Source organism: Olea europaea, unplaced genomic scaffold, assembly GCF_002742605.1.
Source record: "Olea europaea var. sylvestris unplaced genomic scaffold, O_europaea_v1 scaffold115, whole genome shotgun sequence".
In the NCBI taxonomy this organism is placed as follows: domain Eukaryota; kingdom Viridiplantae; phylum Streptophyta; class Magnoliopsida; order Lamiales; family Oleaceae; genus Olea; species Olea europaea.
Genome location: NW_019228897.1, coordinates 689,562 through 700,626, shown reverse-complemented (window position 1 = coordinate 700,626; position 11,065 = coordinate 689,562).

Sequence of the window (11,065 nt, the reverse complement as noted above, 5' to 3'; positions counted from 1 at the left end):
CTTCGAACGCCGACAATCCAAGCATGCAAGTGCTCGTTCTTCAAAAAACAAATGGTTGAAATTCCTCTTATGTCACGATGATGCTATGAGTGCAATCCAAAATGGTCGCTAAATTTTCGAAAAGTACTTCTGGGCCCAAAACGGACACCGTGTGCAAAAGTTACGCTCACTTCTTCGAACGTCAACAATCCAAATATGCAAGTGCTCGTTCTTCAAAAAACAAATGGCCAAAATACCTCTTACGTCATGATGATGCCTTGAGTTTAATCCAAAACGGTCGCTACATTTAGGAAAAGTACTTATGAGCCCAAAACGGAAATCGTTTGCAAAAGTTACGCTCAATTCTTCGAAAGCCGACAATCCAATTATGCAAGTGCTCGTTCTTCGAAAAAAACGATCAAAATCCCTCTTACGTCATGATGATGCCTTGAGTTCAATCCAAAACGGTCGCTACATTTCCGAAAAGTACTTATGGGCCAAAAATGAAAACCGTGTGCAAAAGATATGCTCAATTCTTCGAACATCGACAATCCAAATATGCAAGTGCTCATTCTTCAAAAAAAATGCCCGAAATCCCTCATAGGCCACGGTAAAGCTGTGAGTTCAATCCAAAACTGTCGCTACATTTTCGAAAAGTATTTATGGGCCCAAAACGGACACCGTGTGCAAAAGTTACGCTCAATTCTTTGAATTTCGACGATCCAAATATGCAAATGGTCGTTCTTCAAAAAACAAATGCCCAAAATCCCTCTTACATCACGATGGTCCCGTGAGTTCAATCCAAAATGGTCGCTACATTTCTGAAAAGTACTTAAGGGCCTAGAACGGACACCGTGTGCAAAAGTTACGATCAATTCTTTGAACGCCGACAATCCAAATATGCAAGTGCTCGTTCTTCGAAAAAATGCCCGAAATCCCTCATACATCATGGCAAAGTTGTGAGTTCAATCCAAAATGATCGCTACATTTCTGAAAAGTACTTATGGGCCCAAACCGGACACCGTGTGTAAAAGTTATGCTCAATTGCTCGAACGCTGACAATCCAAATATGCAAGTGATCTTTCGTCGAAAAACAAACTATCGAAATCCCTCTTACATCACGACGGTCCCGTGAGTTCAATCCAAAACGGCTGCTACATTTCCGAAAAGTACTTATGGGCCCAAAACGAAAACCGTGTTCAAAAGTTACGCTCAATTATTCGAACGTCGACAATCCAAATATGCAAATGCTAGTTCTTCAAAATATAAACACCTGAAATCCCTCTTACGTCACGACGGTGCTGTGAGTTCAATCCAAAAAGGTCGCTACATTTTCGAAAAGTACATATGGGCCCAGAACGGACACCCAGAACGGACACCGTGTGCACAAGTTGCGCACAATTCTTCGAATGACGACAATCCAACTATGTAAGTGCTCATTCTTCAAACAACAAACGATCGAAATCCCTCTTACATCATGACGGTGCTGTGAGTTCAATCCAAAATGGTTGCTACATTTATGAAAGGTACTTATGGGCCTTGAACGGACACCGTGTGCAAAAGTTGCACGCAATTCTTCGTAAGCCGACAATCCAACTATGCAAGTGCTCGTTCTTCGAAAAACAAACGGTCAAAATCCCTCGTACGTCATGACGATGAGTGAGTTCAATCCAAAACAATCGCTACAATTTTGAAAAGTACTTATGGGCCCAAAACGAAAACCGTGTGCAAAAGTTACGCTCAATTCTTCGAACACTAACAATCCAAAAATGCAAGTGCTCGTTCTTCTAAAAACAAATGGTCAAAATCCCTCTTACGTCACTACGATGCCGTGATTTCAATCCAAAATGGTCGCTACATTTTCGAAAAGTGCTTATGGTCCCAAAACGGAAATCGTGTGCAAAAGTTACGCTCAATTCTTCGAACGTCGACAAACCAAATATGCAAGTGCTCGTTCTTCGAAAAAATGCTCAAAATCCCTCATACATCATGGCAAAGCTGTGAGTTCAATCCAAAACTGTCGCTACATTTTTGAAAAGTAATTATGGGCCCAAAATGGACACAGTATGCAAAAGTTACACTCAATTGCTCGAACGCCGACAATCCAAATATGCAAGTGTTCGTTCTTCAAAAAACAAACGGTCGAAATCCCTCTTACATCACGATGGTGCCATGAGTTAAATCCAAAACGGTCGCTATATTTCCGAAAAGTACTTATGGGCCCAAAACGGAAATCGTGTTCAAAAGTAACGCTCAATTCATCGAACGCCGACAATCCAAGTATGCAAGTGCTCATTCTTCAAAAAATAAACTGTTGAAATCCCTCTTACGTCCCGACGATGCTATGAGTTCAATCCAAAATGGTCGCTACATTTTCGAAAAGTACTTATGGGCCCAAAACGGACACCGTGTGCAAAAGTTACGCTCACTTCTTCAAACGTCAACAATCCAAATATGCAAGTGCTCGTTCTTCAAAAAACAAACGGCCGAATCCCTCTTACGTCACGATGATGTTGTGCGTTTAATCCAAAATGGTCGCTACATTTAGGAAAAGTACTTATGAGCCCAAAGCGGAAACCGTTTGCAAAAGTTACGCTCAATTCTTCGAAAGCCGACAATTCAAATATGCAAGTGCTCGTTCTTTGAAAAACAAACGATCAAAATCCCTCTTACGTCACGATGATGCCTTGAGTTCAATCCAAAACGGTCGCTACATTTCCGAAAAGTACTTATGGGCCTAAAACGGACACCGTGCGCAAAAGTTACGCTCAATTGCTCGAACGCCGACAATCCAAATATGCATGTGCACGTTCATTGAAAAACAAATGGTCAAAATCCCTCTTACATCACGACGGTGACGTGAGTTCAATCCAAAATAGTCGCTACATTTTCGAAAAGTACTTACGGGCCCAAAACGAAAATCGTGTTCAAAAGTTACGCTCAATTATTCGAACGTCGACAATCCAAATATGCAAGCGCTCGTTCTTGAAAAAACAAACGGCCGAAATCCCTATTACGTCATGACGATGCCGTGAGTTCAATCCAAAATGGTCGCTACAATCTAAAAAGTACTTATGGACCCAAAAAGGACATCGTGTGCAAAAGTTACGCTCAATTCTTCGAACGCCGACAATCCAAATATGCAAGTGCTCGTTCTTCAAAAAACAAACGGCTAAAATCCTTCTTACGTCAGGACGATGCCGTGAGTTTAATCCAAAACGGTCGCTACATTTAGGAAATGTACTTTTGGGCCCAAAACGGAAATCGTGTGCAAAAGTTACGCTAGATTCTTCGAATGCCGACAATTCAAATATGCAAGTGCTCGTTCCCCGAAAGAAAAATGCCCCAACTCCCTCATACATCGCGGCAAAGCGGTGAGTTCAATCCAAAATGGTCGCTACATTTTCGAAAAGTGCTTATGGGCCCAAAATGGAGACCGTGTGCAAAAGTTGCGCTCAATTCTTCGAACGCCGACAATCCAAATCTGCAAGTGCTCGTTCTTTGAAGAACAAATAGTTAAAATCCCTCTTATGTCACGACGATGCCGTGAGTTCAATCTAAAACGGTCGCTACATTTCCGAAACGTACTTATGGGCCCAGAACGGACACTGTGTCCAAAAGTTGCGCACAATTCTTCGAACGCTGACAATCCAACTATGCAAGTGCTCGTTCTTCGAAAAAAACTCTCAAAATCCCTCATATGTCATGGTAAAGCTATGAGTTCAATCCAAAATGATCGCTACATTTCCGAAAAGTACTTATGGGCCCAAATTGAACACCGCGTGCAAAAGTTACGCTCAATTCTTCGAACGCTTTCAATCTAAATATGCAAGTGCTCGTTCTTCGAAAAAAAAATGCCCAAAATCCCTCATATGTCATGGTAAAGCTGTGAGTTCAATCCAAAATGGTCGCTACGTTTTCGAAAAGTACTTATGGGCCCAAAACGGAAAACGTGTGCAAAAGTAACGCTCAATTCTTCGAACGTCGACAATCCAAATATGCAAGTGCTCGTTCTTCAAAAAAATAAACACCCGAAATCCCTCTTACGTCACGACAGTGCCGTGAGTTCAATCCAAAACAGTAGCTACATTTTTGAAAAGTACTTATAGCCCTAGAATGGACACCGTGTGCAAAAGTTGCGCTCAATTCTACGAACGCCAACACTCCAACTATGCAAGTGCTCGTTCTTCGAAAAACAAATGGTCGAAATCCCTCTTACGTCACGATGATGCCGTGAGTTCAATCCAAAATGGTCGCTACATTTTTGAAAAGTACTTATGGACCCAAAATGGAAACTGTGTGCAAAAGTTACATTCAATTCTTCGAACGCCGACAATCCAAAAATGCAAGTGCTCGTTCTTCTAAAAAAATGGCCGAAATCCCTCTTACATCACGACGATGTCGTGAGTTCAATCCAAAATGGTCTCTACATTTCCAAAAAGTACTTATGGGCCCAAAACGGAGACCGTGTGCAAATGTTACGCTCAATTCTTCAAACGCGCGACAATCCAAATATGCAAATGGTCGTTCTTCAAAAAAAATGCCCGAAGTCCCTTATACATCATGGCAAAGCGATGAGTTCAATCCAAAACGATCGCTACATTTTCGAAAAGTACTTATGGGCCCAAAACGGACACCGTGTGCGAAAGTTACGCTCAATTCTTCGAACGTTGACAATCGAAATATGCCAGTGCTCGTTCTTCAAAAAAATGGCTGAAATCCCTCATACGTCACGGTAAAGCTGTGAGTTCAATCCAAAACGGTCGCCACATTTTCGAAAAGTACTTATGGGCCCAAAACAGAAACCGTGTGCAAAAATTAAGCTCAATGCTTCGAACGCCGCCAATCCAAATATGCAAGTGCTCGTTCTTCAAAAAACAAATGGCCGAAATCCCTATTACGTCATGATGATTCCGTGAGCTCAATTCAAAATGGTCGCTACATTTTCGAAAAGTACTTATGGACCCAAAACGGATACCGTGTGCAAAAGTTAAGCTCAATTCTTCGAACGTCGACAATCCAAATATGCAAGTGCTCGTTCTTCAAAAAAAACTCTTGAAATCCCTCATATGTCACGGTGAAGCTGTGAGTCCAATCCAAAATGATCGCTACATTTCCAAAAAGTACTTATAGGCCCAAATCGAACACCGCGTGCAAACGTTACGCTCAATTCTTCGAACGCCTTCAATCCAAATATACAAGTGCTCGTTCTTCGGAAAAAAATGCCCGAAATCCCTCATATGTCATGGTAAAGCTGTGAGTTCAATCCAAAACAGTCGCTACATTTTTGAAAAGTACTTATGGGCCCAAAACGAACACCGTGTCGTCGACAATCCAAATATGCAAGTGCTAGTTCTTCAAAAAACAAACGGTCAAAATCCCTCTTACATCATGACGATGTGTGATTTCAATCCAAAACGGTCGCTACATTTCCAAAAAGTACTTATGGACCCAAAACGAACACCGTGTACAAAAGTTACGCTCAATTCTTCGAACGCCGACAATCCAAATATGCAAGTGCTCGTTTTTCAAAAAATAGACACCCGAAATCCCTCTTACGTCACGACGGTGCCGTGAGTTCAATCCAAAACGGTCGTTACATTTTCGAAAAGTAATTATGGGCCTAAAACGAACACCGTGTGCAAAAGTTACGCTCAATTCTTCGAATGCCGACAATCCAAATATGCAAGTACTCGTTCCTCGAAAAACAAACGGTCGATATCCCTCCAATATCACGACGATGCGTGAGTTCAATCCAAAATGGTCTCTACATTTTCGAAATGTACTTATGGGCCCAAAATGGAAACTGTGTGCAAAAGTTACGCTCAATTCTTCGAACGCCGATAGTCCAAATATGCAAATGCTCATTTTTCAAAAAACAACACCCGAAATCCCTCTTACATCATGATGGTGCCGTGAGTTCAATCCAAAACGGCCGTTACATTTTCGAAAAGTACTTATGGGCCCAAAACGAACACCGTGTGCAAAAGTTACGCTCAATTCTTCGAACGTCGACGATCCAAATATGCAAGTACTCGTTCCTCGAAAAACAAATGGTCGATATCCCTCCTACGTCACGACGATGTGAGAGTTCAATCCAAAATGGTCGCTACATTTCCGAAATGTACTTATGGGCCCAAAACGGAAACCGTGCGCAAAAGTTACGCTCAATTCTTCGAACGCCGACAATCCAAATATACAAGTTCTCGTTCTTCAAAAAACAAACGACCAAAATCCCTTTACATCACGACGATGCCGTGAGTTCAATCCAAAATGGTGGCTACATTTTTGAAAAGTACTTATGGGCCCAAAACGAACACCGTGTGCAAAAGTTACGCTCAATTCCTCGAACGCCGACAATCTAAATATGCAAGTGCTCATTTTCGAAAGAAAAACGCTCGAAATCCCTCATATGCCACGGTAAAGCGGTGAGTTCAATCCAAAACGGTAGCTACATTTTCGAAAAGTACTTACGGGACCAGAATGGACACCGTGTGCAAAAGTTGCACTCAATTCTTCGAACGCCGACATTCCAAATATATGCCAGCGCTCGTTCTTCGAAAAATAAACGGTCGAAATCCCTCTTACGTCACAATGTTGCCATGAGTTCAACCTAAAATGGTCGCTACATTTTCAAAAAGAACTTATGGGCCAAAAACGAACACCGTGTGCAAAAATTACGTTCAATTCTTCGAACGCCGACAATCCAAATATGCAAAGGCTCATTTTCAAAAAAAACCCCCAAAATCCCTCATACGTCATGGTAAAGCTGTGAGTTCAATCCAAAACGGTCATTACATTTTCGAAAAGTACTTATGAGCCCAAAACAGACACCGTGTGCAAAAGTTACTCTCAATTCTTCGAACGCCGGCAATCCAAATATGCAAGTGCTTGTTCTTCATAAACCAAACACCCGAAATCCCTCTTACATCACGACGATGCCGTGAGTTTAATCCAAAACGGTCGCTACATTTTCGAAAAGTACTTATTGGCCCACAATGGACACCGTGTGCAAAAGTTGCGCTCAATTCTTCGAATGTCGACAATCCAACTATGTAACTGCTCGTTCTTCGAAAGACAAGTGGTCAAAATCCCTCTCACATCACGACTATGTGTGAGTTCAATTAAAAATGGTCGCTACATTTTCGAAAAGTACTTATGGGCCCAAAACGGAAACCGTGTGCAAAAGTTACGCTCAATTCTTCGAACGCCAACAATCCAAATATGCAAGTGCTCGTTCTTCAAAAAACAAACGGTTGAAATCCCTCTTACATCACGACGATGCCGTGAGTTCAATCCAAAATGGTCTCTACATTTCTTAAAAGTACTTATGGGCCCAAAACGGAAATCGTGTGCAACAGTTACGCTCAATTCTTCGAACGCCGACAATCCAAATATGCAAGTACTCGTTCTTCGAAAGAAAAATGCACGAAATCCCTCATACGTCACAGAAAAGCAGTGAGTTCAATACAAAATGGTCGTTACATTTTTGAAAAGTACTTATGGGCCCAGAACGGACACTGTGTACAAAAGTTGAGCTCAATTCTTCGAACGTCGACAATCCAAATATGTAAGTGCTCATTCTTCAAAAAACAAACAGTCGAAATCCCTCTTACGTTATGACGATGCCAAGATTTCAATCCAAAAGGGTCGCTACATTTCTGAAAAGTACTTATGGGCCCAAAACGAAAACCGTGTGCAAAAGTTACGTTCAATTCTTCGAATGCCAACAATCCAAATATGCAAGTGCTCGTTCTTCGAAAGAAAAATGCCCAAAATCCCTCATACGTCACGGCAAAGCGTGAGTTCAATCCAAAATGGTCGCTACATTTCTGAAAAGTACTTGTGGGCCCAAAACGGACACCGTGTGCAAAAGTTACGCTCAATTCTTCGAACGCCGACAATCCAAATTTGCAAGTGCTCGTTCTTCAAAAAACAAACGGTCGATATCCCTCTGATGTCACGGCGATGCTGGGAGTTCAATCAAAAATGGTCGCTACATTTCTGAAAAGTACTTATGGGCCCAAAACGGAAATCGTGTGCAAAAGTTACGCTTAATTCTTCGAACGCCGACAATTTAAATATGCAAGTGCTCGTTCTTTGAAAGAAAAATGCCCCAAATCCCTTATACATCACGGCAAAGTGGTGAGTTCAATCCAAAATGGTCGGTATATTTTTTGAAAAGTACTTATGGGCTCGAAACGGACACACTGTGCAAAAGTTGTGTTCACTTCTTCTAACGCCGACAATACAAATATGCAAGTGCTTGTTCCTCGAAAAAATGACCAAAATCCCTCATACGTTATGGTAAAGCTATGAGTTCAATCCAAAACTGTCGCTACATTTTGGAAAAGTACTTATGGGCCCAAAACGGACACAGTGTGCAAAACTTACGCTCAATTCTTCGAACACGGACAATCCAAATATGCAAGTGCTTGTTCTTCTAAAAAAAACTCCCGAAATCCCTCATACATCACGGCAAAGCTGTGAGTTCAATCCAAAACGGTTACTACATTTTCGAAAAGTACTTATGGGCCCAAAACGAAAATCGTGTGCAAAAGTTACGCTCAATTCTTCGAACGCCGACAATCCAAATATACGAGTGCTCGTTCCTCAAAAAACAAATGGTCGAAATACCTCTTACGTCATGATGATGTCGTGAGTTCAATCCAAAATGGCCGCTACATTTTCGAAAAGTACTTATGGGCCCAAAACGGACACCGTGTGCAAAAGTTGCGCTCAATTCTTCGAAAGCCGAAAATCCAAATATACAAGTGCTCGTTCTTCAAAAAAAAGGGTCAAAATCCTTCTTACGTTACGACGATGAGTGAGTTCAATCCAAAACGATCGCTACAATTTCGAAAAGTGCTTATGGGCCCAAAACGAAAATCGTGTGCCAAAGTTACGCTCAATTCTTCAAACGCCGACAATCCAAATATGCAATTGCCCCTTCTTCTAAAAACAAACGGCCAAAATCCCTCTTACGTCACGACAATGCCATGATTTCAATCCAAAATGGTCGCTACATTTGCGAAAAGTGCTTATGTGCCCAAAACGGAAACTATGTGCAAAAGTTACGCTCAATTCTTCGAACGTCGACAATCTAAATATGAAAGTGCTCGTTCTTCAAAAAAAATGCCCGAAATCCCTCGTACGTCACGATAAAGCTGTGAGTTCAATCCAAAACAGTCGCTATAATTTTGAAAAGTACTTATGGGCCCAAAACGGACACCGTGTGCAAAAGTTACGCTCAATTCTTCGAACGCCGACAATCCAAATATGCAAGTTCTCGTTCTTCGAAAAACAAACGGTCAATATCCCTCTTATGTCACGACGATGCGTGAGTTCAATCCAAAACGGACGCTACATTTTCGAAAACTACTTATGGGCCCAAAATGAACACCGTGTGTAAAAGTTACGCTCAATTCTTCGAGCGTCGACAATTCAAATATGCAAGGGCTCGTTCTTCGAAAGAAAAAAAATCCCCAAATCCCTCATAAGTCACGGCAAAGCGGTGAGTTCAATCCAAAATAGTCGCTACATTTTTGAAAAGTACTTATGGGCCCAAAACGGACACCGTGTGCAAAAGTTGCGCTCAATTCTTCGAACGCCGACAATCCAAATATGCAAGTGCTCGTTCTTCGAAAAAACGACCGAAATCCCTTATACGTTACGGCAAAGCTATGAATTCCATTCAAAACTGTCGCTACATTCCTGAAAAGTACTTATGGACCAAAAACAGACACCGTGTGCGAAAGTTATGCTCAATTCTTTGAACGCCGACAATCTAAATATGCAAGTGCTCGTTCTTCGAAAAAATGCCCAAAATGCCTCATACATCACTGCAAAGCAGTGAGTTCAATCCAAAATGATCGCTACATTTTTAAAAAGTACTTATGGGCCCTAAACGAACACCGTGTGCAAAAGTTACGCTCAATTCTTCGAATGTCGACAATCCAAATATGCAAGTGCTCGTTCCTCAAAAAACAAATGGCCGAAATCCCTCTTACGTCACGATGATGCCGTGAGTTCAATCCAAAACGGTAGCTATATTTTTTAAAAGTACTTATGGGGCCAAAATGGAAATCGTGTGCAAATGTTACGCTCAATTCTTCGAACGTCGACAATCCAAATATGCAATTGCTCGTTGTTCGAAAGAAAAATGCCCGAAATCCCTCATACATCACGGCAAAGTGGTGAGTTCAATCCCAAACGGTCGCTCCATTTTTGAAAAGTACTTATGGGCCCAGAATGGACACCGTGTGCAAAAGTTGCCCTCAATTCATCGAACGCCGACAATCCAAATAAGCAAGTGCTTGTTCTTGGAAAAAGAAATGGTTGAAATCCCTCTTACGTCACGACGATGTCGTGAGTTCAATCCAAAACTGTCGCTACATTACTTATGGGCCAAAAACAAACACCATTTGCAAAAGTTACGCTCAATTCTTCGAACGACGACAATCCAAATATGCAACTGCTCGTTCTTCGAAAAAAATTCTCGAAATCCCTCATACGTCACGATAAAGCTGTGAGTTCAATCCAAAACGGTCGCTACATTTTTGAAAAGTAGTTATGGGTCCAAAACGGACACCATATGCAAAAGTTACGCTCAATTCTTCGAACACCGACAATCCAAATATGCAAGTGCTCGTTCTTCAAAAAACAAATGGTCGCTACATTTTCGAAATGTATTTATGGACCTAAAACGAATACCGTGAGCAAAAGTTACGTTCAATTCTTCGAACGCCGACAATCCAAATATGCAAGTGCTCGTTCTTCGCAAGAAGAATGCCCCAAATCCCTCATACATCACACAAAGCGGTGAGTTCAATCCAAAATGGTCACTATATTTTCAAAAAGTACTTATGGGCGCAAAACGGACACCGTGTGTAAAAGTTGCGCTCAATTCTTCGAATGTCGACAATCCAAATATGCAAGTGCTCGTCCTTCGAAAAAATGACCGAAATCCCTCACACGTCACAGTAAAGCTGTGAGTTCAATCCAAAACTGTCGATACATTTCTGAAAAGTACTTATAGGCACAAAACCAACACCGTGTACAAAAGTTACGCTCAATTCTTCGAATG